Here is a 19,166-nt window from a genome sequence, read left to right as displayed (position 1 = left end):
ATACCATATAATAGAGGAAAGGATACAGAAAATGTGGTACATCTACACAATGGAGAACCACTCAGCTATCAAAAACAATAACTTCATGAAAATCATAGGTAAATGGGTGGAACTAGAAACTATCATCTTATCACAAATGTATGCACCTACTGATAAGTGGATATTAGCTCAAAAGCTCAAATTACCCAAGTTGTAATCAACAGACCACATGAAGCTCAAGAAGAAGGATGACCAAAATGAGGATGTTTCAGTCCTTCTTAGAAGGGGGAACAAAAATATTCAGAGGAGGAAATAAGGAAACAAATTTTGGAGCAGAGACTGAAGGGATGGCCATTCCAAAACTGCCATTCAGAAAGGCTTGAAAGAGCTGAAGGGGCTTGCAACCCTATAAGAACAACAATACCAACAAACCATAGTTCCCAGAGAATAAACCGCTACCCAAAGAGTACATCTGGACAGAACCACGGCTCCAGCTGCATATGTAGCAGAGGATGGCCTTGTTGGGCATCAGTGGGAGGAGAAACCCTTGGTCCTGCCATGGCTGCTTCCCTTGCCCCCCTATGTAGGGCAATGTCAAGGCAGGGAGGCAGGAAGGGGAGATGTTTGGGGAGGCGGAACACCCTTATAGAAGAAGGGGAGTGGGGATGAGATAGAAAGCTTATGGATGGGAAATCAGGAAAGGGAATAACATTTGAAATGTAAATAAAAAATATCAAATTAAAAGAAGAGAAAATAAACAGAAAAAAAGCACTCAAGGAAGATACCTTTTTTACTTCCTCTACTATCTCTCTTTGTGTGTGCACTTGTGTATGTGCTCACGCATGCTTGCTTGTGTGTGTGTGTGTGTGTGTGTGTGTGTGTGTGTGTGTGCTCACAGGCACACATACATGCACATTCACATAGCCATACACTACACATCTACGACAGCAGCACACACACACACACACACACACACACACACACACACACACACACACACACACACACACAAAGATATCTATGCTTAAAGTTTAACAATGGTAACAGAGTAACTTTCATATCCTCCACTGGGGGCTTACTGTGGGTGGCTTTTTTGGATCACCTTATCCAATGAGCCTGCATGGAAGATCTTAATATTTCCAAGGTGACACAGCTATAAATACTAAAGCTAAGAGGTGATGTGAAAGGAGAGCTAACATTTATTGGCTACTAATGCCAAGCTCTGTGCTGTATTAAATCCTCAGCCTCACTTCATCCCTCACAACTCTCCTGACATTGTCATGCTTCGTTAGTGTGTTTTATAGATGAGAAAGGCAGGTATCAAAAGTTTTGACTGATTTTATTTATTTATTTATTTATTTATTTATTTATTTATTTATTTATTTGTATGTTCATTATTCCCTCATTTTTTTTATCAAGGTACTATGGCCCTGGATTAATCAAAGTCTAAGGCTACTCTTGAAACAGATAAGAAAGGGTCCATTTAACTCTTGACAATCAAGTGAGGGTTTCTCCTTCCCCTTTTTTGGATAGACGGTGATGACAGGATTAAAATGATCACTTTCTGAGCAGCGTTTCTGTCTTTGCTTTCATTCATTCATTCACTAGATGTTTATTTACTGTAATCCCGTATCTCTCTCTGCCAGTCCTCCTTCCAGTGTTTCTCCACGCTTCCGTACACCTGACCAAAATCTCCAGCCCCAGCTCATTTTTCTTTTAAAATATTTATTGTTCTTTTATGCATGTGCATGCTTTGCTGCATGTATGATTCTGTTCTGTATTTGTGCAGTACCCTCAGAGGGTAGAAGGTGGTACTGGATCCTCTGGAACTAAAGTTACAGGTTGTTGTGAATTGTAGGCTGTAAAGTTGGGTCTTCTGCAAAAGCGGCAAGTATCCTTCACAGCTAAGCCATCTCTCCAGTCCCATCGCCACTTTTTGAGAACTTAGGGAATGACAACAGTGACCAAGTTAGTCCTATGCTCCTGCATGTGTTTAACTGATGGCTGCAGGCAGAGTGGTTTCCTAGGCATTGCTGAGGATGGAGACTTTCTAATGCTTCATTTGTTCCACATGACTTTGCTACATAATACTAAACCTCCTGATGATGTCCAGCTTATAGATCACTGTAGAAACAACTCAAGATAACAAGCCAGACAGTGGGTGACTCACAACTGAATCATCACTATTGTGATGTTCTTTCTGTTGGCCAGGGGTTAATGTGATAAGCCTGCTAAACATGTTACATTAGGGGACACATCCTATTTCTAGAAGTGGGGAGTGTTTAGGTGAACTCCCCTCCTACTTTGGGTCTATAGGAAGCCTTTTGAACTGTGGGGTCCTTCTTCACACAGGAGAACAGTTACCCCAGACCCTTTGCCACAGACCACCAGAAAAGGACTCAATCTGACAGAAGACTGAGAGTCAAACTGATGCTCTTCAAGGTTATTTTTCCATCGGAAGAGGTGGGAACAAAAATAATAAAGGTTGTGAGCCAGGACTATGGGGAGCCTTCACGAACATTATTTGAATTAAACTGCAGCATCCCAGAGAGAGTAGGCCACTTGCCAATGCTCCTGTGATTTGACAAGAGCAGCAGCAGCAGGAGCAGCAACAGCAGAACAAAGTAACAATACAGATTTCTAATTTACTGCACTAATACTTCTGATTTCAAACTTGACTCCTCATAGGGTTTCACTGACACTAATTAAAATGACAAGAGAGACACTGTTCAGGAGAACCAAAGGAGAAGATAGATATTGGGCCCAGCTCGAAATATAGTCAAAACGAGTGGATGTTTGTAGTCAAAGAAGGGGGTGGCTAAAAGTGAAAAATTCTAAGAGAAAACATCGTGTAAGGGGGTTTGGGGCCCTGCAGATTGCTCAGTGGTGATTTACCTAGCATGTATAAGGTCTTGGATTCGATCGCCAGCATAGTAAGTAACAGAAACAACTTTAACACTGTGAAGAATCAAATTGAAATAAAAAATGTTAGTGCAGTAGATTAAGAACAGATAAAGTTAATAATTAATTAGTTAAATTTTGGGAAGTTGGAAGACCTATGACTTCTAGGAAGGTCACTATAATCCATGTAATCTTTATTTAAATTGATATGTGTCTGAAGATTATAGAATGGCAGTTTCCAGTAATTTTTTTCAAACATTCCTAGTGAGTGAAATTCTTAAAGGAAAACTATTATATATTTGTTAAAAAGTGGAACAGTCTAGCAGATTTCCTACTGAAGGTAGGCTAAAATCATACCCATGGAGCGTCCAGGATGCGGAAGTCTTTCTAGTTTGACTTAGCAAGCATCTTGCCCGGATTATGGTAGAAGGTCAAACATACCCAGTGGAAGTTCATTGTACAAAATGGAATAATACCGAGTCTGAATCATTGCATTTTAAACTGGGCCTGCATTAGCATTGTTTGCGTGCTACCAGATGCTGCCTGTACTCCTGGGCTCAAGACCACAGTTTGTAGAGCAAGGATTTGAGTGTGTTATGTACTCCAGGATATTTTGTCTGTTATTGACAGTACTGTGGTTCCTCCCATTTGGTAGGGAGGCTCCCAGCTGGCTGTCACTGTATCCCCCCATTCCCCTTTTCTTCATCATTTCTCTCCTCACTTTCTTCTTCTGCATTGTTCTTTTATTCAGTAGCATACTGGAGTCGCAGGTTAATAAATACTGATCAGACTAGGAAGTGTGTGCTGATAGAGGGTGCCTAAAATGGAAATGAATGCCACTGCCAGGCTTACGGCCATTTGCAGTGTGATTTCTGAGCATCTTCTGCTACGTATTTATGAAAGGATGTCTAAGTGGCTGACGGTCTGTATAAACCAAGTCCTGGATGCCAGGCTGCCAAGGCACTCTTCCCATGTGCTTTTGATTGCCATCGCCCCTTTGAAAATCTTGATGCAAGTATTTGTCAATTCATAGTTACATGAAGATTAGGAAACCTGACACAAACCTGAAGAAATATAGTCAAAACTCAATGCAAATCATTCTCTGTAAGCCTTTAAGTGATACTTTCATTGGAGAAGATCTATTTTTGGTATTAATAACACTCATTGTCATGATAGTAAGAATGTATCCTTTCTTCTTTCCATCTTAAATCCAGTTGAGTAGCTATAGGAGAAGCTTTCATGCTTTTAATTATAATTTCATCAGGTGTTATTTAATGGAAATAATCTTGAGTTTCTAAATATAACTAATGGAGTCAGGAATTTAAAGGAGCAGTTGTTACTAATTGACTATTTCCTCCAGATTGAAACGTTCGTCTTGGAGAGAGAAGGGGTGGCTTGTGAAATTCACAGGAAATTAGGAAATAAGATGCAGGAGTATTATGGAACTTGAAGACTCCCTCTGACCCTCTCCTGAAATGACAGAGCCACCTATTTCTGGAGGAGAAGTAGCTCTTCAGTGGAGTAGCTGCCTGCTGGCTATGCCAGGAACTTCACCGATGCAGCTTTTGTGCTTCCTCACCCATGTTAGCTGTTTAATAATACAAGTAGCCAAGTCACTCAAGCTACTATGAGTAACGCCTCACCCGAGCGCCTTCAGGTAACCACCATAACCCAAGATGGACTTGGGTGCAGTTGTTTTTGGCATTGTCATTACCCTATGTGAGGTGAGCAGCCATTTGGAAGCAATGCTTCAGGAAGAGTCACGAGACCTGGGTCTATCCACCATGCTCTGATGGTGGTTATGCCTTTTCTCCTTAGTATGTGCTCTCAGTGCACCTCTATTCTATTTTTCCTTCTCCAGCCATTCACATATTTGAAATATAATATGAGCTACATTGCATTGGCTTTACTAATAAAATTCCAACAGTTATTTATTCCAACATGCTTACTCTGGAGCAAAAGGAATACAGTAGAGAAGTTATTGGCTAGCTATCCATGGCTGCTCAGCATGTACAAGCTTGCATAGATCTCATTGAGAAAGTAATAGAATTCATCCCCCACCCTTGTCTATTTTCACTTAAGAATTATCTCTGCTTGCCATGGTCTATGTCAGTAAGTTGCCTCAGTTAGCAGATGGGGAATGGGTCTGAAAGACCCTGTCCATTTTCTCCTGATGGTCTTTGTGTGCAGCGTCCGTGGCATCCTAACTTGACTCTCCTATCAGCTGCCCCCCTCCATCATGTGTAACACAGTCTGTTGGCACATTTGCAGCTTTGCGCGTGGTCTCCACTGTCAAAGTGCAGGGGAGACTTATGGAGATTAAAATGCCATGCACTTGACTATAAGAAACGAGACGAAAACTCAAGCCTGGGTCATTAAGGTGAGGCAAATGAATAGACCTAGAGACACTTAATGAAATTTGGCAAATTAGCATGCAAATAAACAACTGCTATAAATCTTTAAGGCCAGTACCTTGCAGGATGTAGTTTGTTCATTTAATTGGACAAGTACCAGTTAGTTTAAGTAATTTATGACAGTGTTTCATGGCTTATTAGTAAATTAGCTTCAGTGTATGGTTTCTGAATTCAGTGATGTCCCTATATTCCAAAATCTTTCCCTGTGCTCTGGAAAGGGTAAATAGAATTTGTTGGAGGAGACTATGTGTTCTATTCTGTTGCTTGGTCCACAGGCGCAAACATTAGAAGCATGGCAGATTCTATATATCTCCTATCTTCTGCTCTAATTGTGGAGTATAGTAAACTTCAGTGGTGGGTGTGGACAGCCTCAAGGCTTTAACAGACTCCATGGAATCTCAGCAAGCCTGTGAGGGAGGAGGTAGGGTGAGGACCTTCTGCTGTCCTTGACAAGACCCAGATTTTATCACCATGCAGTGCCTTCTCATGTTTACTTATTAGACTTTAGATTAAAGCAAGACCTTCTGGGAAATAGCTATTATTCCTAACAGGTGTAAGCATCCTATTGATAATGTTCATTTCAATAGCCAGAGCCGATGAGCTTCCTAGGAGAAAGGACAGGGTGATTTTACAAAGAAAAAAAAAAAAAAGGAATGCATCAACCATGAGCTCATTGGAAACAGTAATAACAAAGAAACCACTGTGTTCTAATAAATGGTTTGTGATATAAAAGCTGCAGTTCTTCAATGAGAAAGAAAGCAACAGAGCTAAAGGTCTTAAGAAGGACAGATTGGGGTTCTGATAATTGTTCCTTAAAAAAAAATCTGCTACTTCAGAGATGACAAGATACAGATTTCAGGAAAGTGGGACATAGACCTTGTTCAGAGGCTGCTCTGTCCGTGATTGTTTCTAATTTCTCGTTGATTTGCAGCCTGATGCCTCCTCTTTGCTCGCCTTGGTTGCTCCAGCAACATGGATATAATTTCCTGTAGTTCTTTTGCTGATAAGATAAAATGAGGAAAAAAAATACTAGCCAGATGAGAGCGGCCAAGGTAAGTCTTTGGTTTCCTATGACCAGTTCTAAAGAAATCTGGGTCAGGCAAATGAGAAACACACAGATCGTTCTGGAAAATATCCTGTATTTGGGGGAAAAAAATCTAATGTTGGTTCAGGTTCTTCAGGCTATCAGAAGAAATTTTGTAAACAAAAAAAAAAATAATGATCATGACTAGTCCTTAAAAATATAAACATAAAAGAAAACTTAAACAGATCCAACATACATACACATACAAAATGTCAGGCCATTTGTCTCTGTGTATATAAAGAAAAACATTTTTATACAGAGAAGTTTCCTGTCAGTCTTTAAAGCTGTTTGTTGGTGGTTGGAGAGAGAGATCAGTGAGTAAGAGAGTTTTTACAGGACTTAGGACCTGAGTTTGGATCCTAGCACCCACGTAAAAGCCAGACATGGCCATGTATACTTATAACCCCAACCCCAGTGACTCACTGGGGCTTATGGATACCAGCATGGTTTCAGGTTCAGGGAGAGACCCAATCTCAAAGAAATGCAGCAGAAAGTGAAAGAGCTTGATGCATGACATCCTACTCTAACCTCCAAAAGTGTGCATACACAAGTCCATTCGCCCTAATGCTTGCATGCGCATAGAATGAAAATACACACACTTTACCTAAAACTAAAACAAAACATGTATTGAATATCAGCTTTTTATTATTTTATTGGTCTTCAAGTTTACAGAGACCTTCTGTTTTTCTGTGAATAAATCTATTACAAGATTAGTTTACACTTACTTCAAACTTGAACCATTCTAATTCATTTCAAATGTAGACATCAATAATTTGCATCTTTAAGTATTAATATATGATGACATGCTTACAAATATTCATAAGTCATGGTAAAATACATTATTATTTCTGAACAGATATGCCCCCAAGTTAAATATGCAAATTTTGTTACTTGTTTAGTGTAGTCATCTTGAAAATCTATCCTTTTGCCAATAATTCAGCTATCTTGGAAAGTCCCTCACAGAGTTGGAATTTACATAATATTTTATAATTTACTCATCCCAAGAGAACATTGGCTCTAATGCTTATCAACAAACTGCACTGAGTCAAAATTATATTTACCTGCCTGACATATTATTTGCTTTATTTTTGTGCTATGCCTTGAATAATTTTGATTTTATCCATATAATGATATAATATCATACAGAATGAATTTTCTATGTGTCAAGTCGGGAATCAAATATTCTAAATAAGCCTCTAAAATATTCTGAACTTTGGTAGCATCTTAACATTGAGTAAATACCATCCCCTCCCAAGGAGAGCTCTTTAATTATGCAAAATTAGATATTTTTAACATCTTAATATCTAGTCATATCTTGTATCTTCAGTAATTTTTCCTTTAAACATAAAAGTTTATGCTTTATTTACTATTTGTAACTGTTATGTGACAAAACTTATCTGGGGGAGATGTAACACACACATCTACTCACCTCAAATAGGGAACCCACACCAGACCAAAGTCCATCTTGGTGATCCAATGACTTTGTATTGGAATTATTTGAAAGAATGTAGGTAAAGGGTTACTTACAGGAGCATAAATGATTCAAAGACAATGTATCACCAAGGCCCTCCACAGCAAGGGTGGCTGGAAACCTGGAGCCCACTGTATAGTCTGCAGGCAGCACAACAGGTTGGATAATGTCCTATCCTAGTGACTCAAGTCTGGTCTAAACCTCTTGTATGCAGTTGACTGGTTTCTGATTCTTCCAGGCAGTTTGTCCAGTCTGAGCCTTCTTTTCTCCTCTGACTGGTGGTGGTGGTGGTAGTGGTGATGGTGGTAGTGGTGGTGTTTTTCAAGCTCTGCTTCACTTTGTTCCCTTTGTCTGAAGGGAACACAGTTTTTAACTGCTTACTCTGGCAGAAAGAGGCATACTTAATCTGATCAGCTTCAGGGACTTCCTGAAGTTATTTTGAGTTGTTAACCTTCCTGCTTAATGAGCTTCCCAGTGATATGGAATGTTTTAATCTGGAGAAAACTGTTCTCAATAGCAATTCTTATTAGTTGCAAAGCAGCTGAGGTCCCAGAAGTCAAACCAATATATCTCAGTGTTTATCTCTCACCTACTTACACGATATTTCCCAAGAACTTAGACTTCAGTAACCTCAGATTGGTAAAGAAAGAAAATTCCAGAAAGCATCATCTGGGCTTTTCAGAGTTTGTGTTATAATTGGAACTATGTCATAAAACAAGACATCATTTTTATCCTATTTAAAAATTATTAGTATTAATTGCTTCCTCTTGACCATATTAAAGAAGCAGGATACCTGCCCTAGATTTACAGAGGTTGATGAACATGAGACTCAGAAGAGATCAATATCTTCCTATCTTTATTTGCTCACATTTCCAGGAAGTTTGACACTTGACCCCATGTTGGGCCACATAGGAGTTGCTCTTAGAATACCGAAATATCCATGGATTTATGGCGGCAGACTCTGAAGAATAGGGCAGGTAACTAAAAATTTCCACAGGAAGATGTAATAAGCTTGTTTAAATAATTCCACATACTGGCAGTAAATTGAAGCCTATTACTCAGAGATAAGTAGGCACTGTATGTTGCCCTGTTGTAAGAAGTTGATTTGTCAGAGGACCTAGACCAGAATAGTCTTTGCTACTCCAAAGGTTTCGACTTGTTCTCACCCTTCATTACCCCCACTGGTTTCACCTCCTCTCACTAGATAGGAAAGAAAGAAGAATAGAGCATGCACATACGCGCGCGCGCGCGCACACACACACACACACACACACACACACACACAGAGAGAGAGAGAGAGAGAGAGAGAGACAGAGACAGAAGAGAGAGAGACAGAGAGACAGAGAGAGAGAGACAGAGAGAGAGAGAGACAGAGAGAGAGAGAGAGACAGAGAGACAGAGAGACAGAGAGACAGAGAGAGAGAGAGAGAGATTTGCTGAGACAAATTTCTTTCCTTTTGGTTTTTCTTTGACCACACTAACAACTGCAAACGACCTCCCCAAACAACCAACACCCACCACCCCTTGCCCACTGGGGCTCTAGCACTTATCTAGCCTCTGAAATGTTACCGGAATTCCAAACTTCACACAATTGCAGAAATTATCTGGAGCTGGCAAATCCATGCCTCTGCTAAAGCATGAGGAAAAGCATATTCAGCTGCTGTGGACCGTCCAAAGCAGCCCCATATCCCCAATTGTGGGATTAAAATGAAAATATATTCTTAAAATATTTTTTGTGGTTGGTTTAAAAAAAAAAAAGAAACCAAAATTCCAGAATTTCACTATAAGGGTGCACAGTAGAAGGAACCTTGTGATGTGGACACTAGAGCCCCTCCTGGCTGTCCCTGTATGTCAAGCTATACATCGTGTTGAGCCTTGAGTAGCCCACAGTAGTATGCAAAGGACAGTGAGTTAATTGCTATAGAAATCACAAACGTTAGTTATTAATAGTGTTTGCTTTAAGGAGTAAAAGTAAAAGATGTGTTAACCAACTTAATGTAAAATGGTATTTAAAGTTGGTTTCTATAGTATAGGTCCCATGGAAAATACAAGGATAGCTTAAAGTCGTCAGAAGAGCAGAGGTCACCATTGCCAATGTAGAAAGATCTCATGAGGTCAGGAGTAAAAGGCTAGATCTTAAGGGGTAGAGCATTTCAGTAGGTAAAGACGAGAAGGCAGTACAAAGGCAGGTGGAAACACTAGAGTGGTCAGTAAGAGACAGGGAACCAAAGGACAATATCAGATGTCAAATGGTCTACATGAAGCATGGGATGTTTAGAAGGAACATCTAGAAAAAAGAGGACATGTTAGATTTGACCTCATTTAAGGTAATATGGGCCAAAGAAAGTTATGAAGTGAGCAATAGAGAAGATACAGTGCTGCTGTCTAATCTGGGCATTGGATGAGGGAGGGTTTGAGTGATACCTGTGAGGGGAGACCAGTCAGAGGGAGATGGGAAGCGGGTACACTAATCCGTGTAAGAAATCAAGAGGTTCTGAACTAAGACTGCGTCCATACAGGTAAGTGTGTGTAACACACAAGCAGTATTGATGCCTGAACAGGGAGAGAGTCTGGCACTTGTGTTCTGAGGCAGGGAAACTGACTCGGGTTATTTACTGTGCAGTGTAGCACGGAGGATGTTATGGGCAGAGGATAATTATTTTCCTAACCTACTTGGACTTTAATTTGCTGCAGGGCCTCATATTTATTAAAAGTGTTTACACCTCTGGAGCACTTGAAAAATAGCTAAGATCTTAAAGAAACTGTTTTTCCCCCACTCCAGTGGTCCACTTTCCCAATCTGAAGTATAGAATATGCTGGTTCTATAGAAAAAAAATCTCTATGCAAAGTCAGTATTGTCTTCACTGGTGACCAAGGAACAAGGGATCCTCAGTTGCGGAAGGTGGCTCTGTACATACCTAGATGGTGTAGGTCTGAAGGTAATCTATGGATTCAATCAAAGAACACAGAAATTAAAAAAACTATATGCAGCACACTGAATACATAAACCATTTACTACCTGAAAGAATTGGTATTGGCTTAGGACCCCAAAGGCCAAGTTCTCAGCACAAAGATTTATTTGCCTCAATAGGACAAAGGGCACAGAACTTTATTTACACCTACAACACAGCAAGTTTCTTAATATCAGCATCACCATCAACATGTGACTGATGTGCTGCACAGGGCCTGGGCCATGAAGTCACCAGACAGTAATTGTTTTCAGCTCTATCAATAATTTCATGGTACCTCTCTTGTCCTTGATGTATATAGATATTTATTATAAAGATTATATGAATAAATATATTTATAGATTTAATATGTTACCTCAAGTCCTTATAATTTTCTTTCAGAATCCTTTGTGCACTGAGCTCACTATAAGCTTCATGAGAACAGAAAACACACTGGGGCTGTTCACCAGCAGCCTCCTGCATGTAGACACTCCCTGTTTAGAAGGCATTGCACACATATTTACTGACCTGTTGACGACCGATCTTCTCCAGAGTTTGTCATTAACAATGCATTTCTAGATACTATACATTGTCTTGGCTGTTGCCATGACCACAAGCTAAAAATAGCAAGTCCCCTAAAGAAGTAAGACCTCTATCTTCCTAGTTAGTGGCCACTGTGATCTCTGCTTCCAAGTAGCAAGTTACATACATGCAATTAGAATTCAGTATAAACTTTTATATGTGATACGAAGATATAAGTATCCTGAGTCCGTGGTGCTGACATCATCACAGCTGAATTCATGCTTTGGGGACAGAGCCGAAATTCTCACTTCAGATATGGAGGTTTAAAAATAAAAGCTTTATTTTCTGAGCACTCATGGAGGTGGCCAGTTCACAATCTGAACCGTGACCCCCGAAGGGAGATGCTACCACAGTTTTAAATGATTGGAACATAAATTGATAGCGGGGGGCGGGGAGCTGGGAGAGCTTCAGTTGTTATTCAATTGTATTCGACATAGTGGGTTAAGCAAGAGAGTGCACATTGGAGACTGGGCCATATCCAGGGCATGTAGCTTCTAGGATCTTATTCATTCTCCTAGACATTAGGTCCAGAGATCAGAGAGATGAGGGGACAAAGGAGCATGGAGTTAGTTAGGGCCCAACAGGCAATTGGGTGTATACTTTCACATCTTATGCTATTTGGTTAGATAACAGCAATTTCTATATTATTGACCAGTTAATGGACAATTAGGAAAACATTTGAGAAGGGAGATAGGTATTCCTTTCTAGGCCTGGAAACATGAACTTGCTTAACTCTGCCAGATGGAGAAGTTGTTCTTAGGATGGCTGGGCCCAGACAACTGTTTACAACAGAAGCTGTTTAGCTATGGGAAAGTCCCCAGTTTCCAGGGGCCTGGGGCCTTGAATTTAGTTTCTTCCTGTGATTAGTGGAGTCTGAAATCGAAATGGTAGTACTTAAAATAAGTTTCTTTTGTTTGTTCTCAACAATGACACATCTCTTTTCTACAGTGCACAGCCAGTCACAGATTGGCAGGTTTTGAGTAGACCCTTTTAATTGATGTTTTTGGTTCACACAAGTTAAAAATCACTAAAGGGGTCACCTGTACCAATTGGTTTTCTGTTCTCTTCTAAAATCTCATTGGAAAGTAGAGAATCAGGTTTATAGGTTCATATTCTCTGTGAGCAATGCAACAGTCTGTGCCAACTCTTCTTTAAATGAGATAGCATCTTCTCACTGCCTGGTCTCATCCTCCTGCATTTTCTACCCCCTACTCAGGCCGATTTGGGGCTCCTGATTGACATGTTAGGTAATGGAGAAGAGTTACCAGGAGTTAACGTTTCCAGGAGTTTTCAGTCACTAATGCCATAATTCAGGAGCATGCCTGATATTTCTGGGCCTCAAGAGGGGGTATATAAATGGAAGCAATTGCATTTGGACATTGCTAATCTTCAGATAGTGCATTTGACTGGTTCTAATAGCTCCTAAAGTGCTTTTGGGTACTCTATTAGGTAGTAGCCACATACGTGCATGGCTCCCAGCTGAGTAATTTTCTGATCTTAAGAGATCAGAGAGCAGTTGGGGCAAAGAATTGCAGTGAAAAACTAACTCTTCAGGGCATGTACTGTGTTCTTGGGAACCAGAAGAGAATTGCCCAAAATATGTTTAATTTAATTTTATTAATTTCCTTAACCATTTCCTAAAAATGATTGCCTCCAAGATTCTAACTCATCCAGATATTAATTTACCCTCAATAACCACACTACCCTGGAAAATCCGGGTTACTTATGAAAGACTTACAGATTTTGAAAAAAATAACAAAGACCATAGTAGCTTTTCCTGCAATGGAAAAACTGAGATACAAAGTGGCCAAGCATGGGGAACAGGATGGCTCAGAGGGTAAGGGCAATTACCAACAAGTCTGATGACCCAGCCCAATACGTAGGCCTCACATCCTAGAAGAATAGAGCTCACTTCTGAAAGTTGACCTATGATCTTCACACGTGTGCCTTGGCATATGTGTGCACAAGTGCACACGTACACAGTGAATAGATAAAATGTAATCAAAATCATTTTATAAAAAGAAAATAAGAAGTCTAAAAGGGAGATGTCATGTGGCTCACTGTTCAGCATTCAAATCTAGATGGGGAGAACAATTTTACACATATGCTTTCCATGCTGTCTTTCCATAGTGCCAATGAATTTCCTTGTTGCTCTTGATGTACATCGTAGAGTATGCACTACTGTGCTTTAGCATGGGCTGAAGAAAATAAATTTATTATTTTTATACACTATAGAAGTAACATATGAATGTTGCCCAAAACATAAATGACACAGAAAGATAAAATAGTAACATAAAGTTCACCATAGCATCACGGAGACAGATAGCAATTATCAACACACTTGGCCTCTCAGTATTTTTTTAATGCTTGCAACAGTCAACACGACTGCACTTAAGAACATTCCACCCTCAGGATCATGTTATATAAACCTTAGGTTCTGAAACCTCTTTTATTTCTTACATAAACCCACATTTGTCACATGCCTCTGTGTCATTACTCTAAAAGGTTATGAAGTTCCTTTGTGTACATTTCCCTTCAGAATATAAAGTCTTCTCTGATGAGCATGTGCTAATTAGTTTTAGTTTTGCTTATGTTTTGCATTAACTGCATAATGCTTTGTTGAATATCGCCGAACAGTTGTGTGAATATTCCCCACAGAAAAAGAACCAGAAATAGAAGCTTTGTGTTAAGAGGCATAAATACGGACATCTGAAGGTTTGATAGGTGTTGTCTTATTGTTTTTAAGAGATATGTTGGGGTTCTGCTTCCATCAACAGAGTAAATAATGTAACATAAAGAGTTCTCAATATGCTGCTACCCCCTTTCTCCTCTTTGCCATTCCCCCTCCTCCCTATGGCCTTCCCCTTCACTACCTCCGTCCTTCCCTTCTCTTCCTTCTCCTCTCTATCCCTACTTCTGTGCCCCACCCCCACTTTCTTCAACACAGTTTGTAGTTAAAGATTCCAAAAAAGAAGCTTCAGTCTAAACTGATGCTCCTCCAAAGTAATTTTAAATTATATCTATTCATGTATTAATTGTCTTGCTTATTTGATATTCCACATCTCTAATAGAGAATAAAGAATCTAGGTTAGAAAATTTGAAGGTCATCTTGGTGTTAAAAGAGCATGTTTATAGCATATTGCTTGTATGCTGTAGGATTGACTCTCCCTCTCCCTCTCCCTCTCCCTCTCCCTCTCCCTCTCCCTCTCCCTCTCCCTCTCCCTCTCCCTCTCCCTCTCCCTCTCCCTCTCCCTCTCCCTCTCCCTCTTCTTCTCCCTAAACAGATCAACCTAAATCTGTCTTCCGGATGATTTAAATATCGGCTCATAATAGGTTCTAGTTACTGAACTGTCCTTGGACAAACAGGAAGCCAAGCTGTATCCTTGTTTGCCTCTCTAGACTTTAGATATTCCCAGTCTGGAGACTGGACCAACTGTGATGCTAGCGGAGCATTCATTGGCACTCCCCGGTCCTTCAAGGATTAGCCTGCAGCTGTCAGCCCTGCTGCTTTCTTTCTTTCTTGGACACTAACTTGCTCCCCTCACTCTCAAGGTAAATATCTCAAATCGGAATGTGCTTCTGAGACTCTAGGATCTAGAGCATATAACCTAAGACAAATGCTTTCCACAAATAGAAAATGTGAGAAATGATTCCCTTCTTTCAAGCCGTTTTATTTCCCAGTCATAGTTATAGCTGTGTAACAGGGAGCAATGATTCATAATGGAAGCCTGGCTGTCAGGGACATTTTCCCTTGCCATAGGGAAGGAAGGATGTGTGTTTGGTAATCAGGGAGCAATGTAGGATCCAATGTTTTACTGTTGCTGTGAATGTCATCAGCATTAGACAACAGACTTGAAAGTATTTGGGAAATAGATTACTGTTCTCAGAGATTTGAAAGTGTCAGTGTGTTTATTATCGTCTTTATTTTAGGAAATCCTAAACATATTAATGATGAATCTGAAGTCAATAGAATCTCATTTTGAGAGTGGCATAAATCCCTGTGTGAACAAAGTGCCAGATAAGAATGAGATTTCTTGGTAATCTACATTATGAAGTACGTTTTATTTCATCTCTACTGAATACCTATTTTTTCTTCCAGGAGACATTTACCGCTTCATTTCACAGAAGGGCAGATTTTGAGAGAGAAAAAAAAAAAGAATGAAATTAATTCTTAAGATATTACTCAGATGAATATTTGATGGGTATTTTATTGCCCTTTTAGATGTATGAATAAGTGAATTTAAATCTTTTTGTTTTAATTTCTAATATGGCAGTTGGCTAACTCAACTTAAGCAAAATCCCTTTGAAGTAATCCGTATGTGTTGTCCTAGATAACTGGGACAGTTGCTTCTTGGTGTTTTGGCTAAGATAAAGTGTAAAGGACTTGGACATCAAAAGGCTGGATGTGTGGATCTTTGTCTTCTGTGTGTTCTTTGTAGAGGGTTAACAAGCACAAATGGAAGGGAAAGTCAATGAATGAGTTGCTCTTGAACTGAGACACAAATGGATGTCCCAAAGGCTTGCAAAACCCACATTCCACAGGCTAATATCAGGATGCTTGTTACTACCACTGGAAAGTCCCCCTGAAGTTTATGCTTTGTAACCAAATAGCCTGGTGTGGTAGCACATGGCAGTAATCCCAGCACTCCAAGGCGAGAGACAGAAGTATTTATTGCCACAAGTACATGACCAGCCTAGGTGGTCTACACAGTATGACTCTGTCCTAAAACAAGAGGAAAGACCCCAGTAACAAAAAAAAAATAAAAGAAATAAAAATCTGTCTAACATTTTACATTGAATTCCTCTACCATTGTCGTGAAAGGGGAAAATATACTACTTCCCCTCCCCCCTCCCCCTCCCCCCTCCCCTCCCCTCCCCTCCCCTCCCCTTCCCTTCCCTTCCCCTCCCTTCCCTTTCCTTTCTTTTCCTTTCCTTTCCTTTCGACTCTATTTCTTCAGGTTTACACTTCCGAGTAGTCAATGGTCTTGGTGCGTGGGGGTGAGGATGAGGATGGGGGTGCACAAAACGTTTTTAATTCACAAAATGAGTTTTTACTAGTGTGAACTGCATTGTGGATTCGGCGCCTCCCAGCCCTCTCCTTTGACATTCCAGTGCTCTCTGGAGTTACTGGGCTCAGAGGAGACCCCGTGACAAGCACTTCAGCTCACTAACCACGGATGGGAGACAGGGCCAGATGTTGCTGATGCTGGCGTCTGGGGCTCTGTATCTTGCATTTTTATTAACCTGCTGTAATTAAGACCCCAATCTTGACAGCCTGTGGCCTATTTCGGGAAAGTGGATGGTAAACAATGATGGTGCAGTTGGAGGTTTGGCAATGCAAACACTTCATGTTCATTCATGGCTGTGTGTTTTTGTCTCATTGTTTCTTATCAGCTGGGTTTCTGAATGCATCTAGGGACACTGCTTCCATGTAACAAGGAATCTAATTAGCTGCTTCGATTCTGGAGCACGTCTGTTACCTATCTGGGTTGTTTTCCATAAGTCAGCTCAGATTTCAGCAGGCTTTTTTCTTTCTTTCTTTCTTTTCTAAGTCCTAAGAAAAGCTTCATGATATAACCACCAACTTGTCATTTGTTTCTGAAAGGAATGGGTATGTTGAGCTTCAGATGGCAGGAAATACTACTTAGCTTGTCCCCTTGTTAGAAGAGATCTGTTTCTGTCCATGAGAAGGACCGGTTGTAAACATACAGTTTAGGTTGATCTCTGTGATCCAGACACAGGTAGACACAGCCGACCTTTGTATAAACAGTGCTCCATAGCTTCTTCCGCACGACTTGGGAAGTCAGACACACTGCTCCTTTCAAAGGCTTCCATCAAGACTGCAGCTGACAGCTGGAGGAGAGTGCTGCTGAGAACAAAGAGGTGATGGAAGGATGCTCATATTATAGAGTAATGGCCTGAGAATCATGTAAGGGAAAAAAGGCCGAAAGGAGCACCTCTTTGTAGCAAGATCGCAAATCTGTTCTGTGGTTGTGCTCATCTGCCCCGCCCCCCATCTTTTATTCTACATTTAGTTAGCCCTTTCCATTTTTCTTATAGATGACAGTTCTTTTTGGTGTTCTGACCACCCCAACCCTCTGACCCTAAGCTGAATTTTGATTGGCAAATTGATGTGAGAGGAGCCATTTTCACTTTCTTTTTCATCTGCCATATTTTCTTACAGTTCTTCCTCATTGAAGTCATTCCTAAAAACTCACATTGAAAGATTCCTACCATATATGCTGCATAATGTGAGCTTAATCAGGCGAGGAAGAAGTTAAAACCTGTGACCGATCACGGAAAACATACCAAATTCCAACTCTTTTTAACTGAGGGTGTAGCAATTAGGGTAATATGTGGGGTGACGGCCAAGGCATGGAGTCAAGGTATCCTTCTCTTTCAAGTGCAATGGATCCTGTCTTGGTTCTCCAGCAGCTGCATTATAGTGGCGTCTTGGAAAGACGAAGATATGGTGTGAAGGATTTTCAAGTCGGGTGCTAATGATGATTTTAAATAAAGGTAAACGTATACTCACTCCAGGTTCCAAATCACCTGTCACGCTCCCTTCTGACTTCCTTCCTTTTTGAGCGTTAGGCATTCATAGTTTGTTTGCTTGATAGTCTCCAGACCAGAAATCGATATGTTTTGGTGGTGGTGAGATATATGTTGACAGAGTTCCATTATTAGTTTCCCTTAAATCCAACATTTATGTAGCTGTAAGACCCTTAAATCTCTATTAAAGGGTAATAGACCCACACAGGGAAGAAATACATACAGAGGAAAGATGTGGAGCCTGAATTGGAACCCTGAAATATGTGTAGTCAATGGTAGCTGCCACCCAAGCAAGCTGTTGAATTCTCAGTAAGCCTGGGAAAGGAGAGAAGCTAACAAGTAACTTGGCAGGAGAAGAACCTTTGCTTTCTATTTCCCACACTGGCAAAGTGTAATTATAGATCACTAGCCAATGAGAGTGAAACACGATAAGGTAGAGAAAGTTCCTGTATCAGGATCAGGAGGTATATTTCTCTCCATTCACCATCTTACTATCACCAAGACAAAGAAGCTGGGAAGTGACATTTAATGCCTCTGCTTTACAGGTTTCCAGGCAAGAGAATGAGTGATGCTTGCCTTCCTGTGTCTCCCATTCTCCTCCCATTATTGACCTCTGTAATGCAGTGGACAAAACAAATGAGGGTGTCTCTAGTCCACTAGGAAAACATATATGTTAGGCCCTGTAATGCAAAGAATTGATTCTTTTATCCTAGCTATTGTTATTACTATTAAAATTTTTGTGAAAATGTATCCTATCGGTAGTAGAGAGAGATGTCTCTGTCTCCTTTAACTCCAATAAGTGCAAATTAACCTGATTTAGGATACAATTGAACTGGGCACTGTATCCTAGACTCTAAACAGAAACTCAATGAGCAGCTGAAAAGCAGAGAAAGTATTGTCTGTCTCTGTGGACACAGATCATCCTCAGGACCAGTGTGGAAACACTGAGGTAACAAGGAAATGTCAAGCTTGCATTGGTGAAAATTAGGGATGATAAGTGGGGTAGAAAGTACCTACTGTTATACTGTAGTTTATCCTGCTAGATTTTTCTTAGCTCTCATATCTAGGAATAGGGCTCAGTTCGAAGCAGAAACTTAAGCTCCATTTAAGAAAAAATGCAGGGGTTGGGGATTTGGCTCAGTGGTAGAGCGCTTGCCTAGGAAGCGCAAGGTCATGGGTTCGATCCCCAGCCCCGAAAAAAAGAGAAAGGAAAAAAAAAAAAAAAGAAAGAAAAA

General features: G+C 40.4%; 1 long non-coding RNA gene across 3 annotated transcripts in view; it reads left to right on the top strand.

The window, feature by feature from the left end:
* Window positions 1-6,031: 6,031 nt before the first annotated feature.
* The window catches only part of Myh15l1 (myosin, heavy chain 15 like 1), a 121,682-nt gene continuing 108,547 nt past the window's right edge, over window positions 6,032-19,166 (top strand). The window contains exon 1 of one of the 3 annotated variants that reach the window (XR_015633746.1): window positions 6,032-6,346. This is a non-coding gene — a long non-coding RNA (myosin, heavy chain 15 like 1). The remainder of the gene's footprint in view (window positions 6,347-19,166) is intronic. The other 2 variants (XR_015633747.1, XR_015633745.1) reach the window with 2 other exon arrangements.

This window comes from Rattus norvegicus, chromosome 11 (assembly GCF_021556685.1).
Source record: "Rattus norvegicus strain SHRSP/BbbUtx chromosome 11, alternate assembly SHRSP_T2T, whole genome shotgun sequence".
In the NCBI taxonomy this organism is placed as follows: Eukaryota; Metazoa; Chordata; class Mammalia; order Rodentia; family Muridae; genus Rattus; species Rattus norvegicus.
This window is presented reverse-complemented; position numbering and strand designations above follow the sequence as displayed.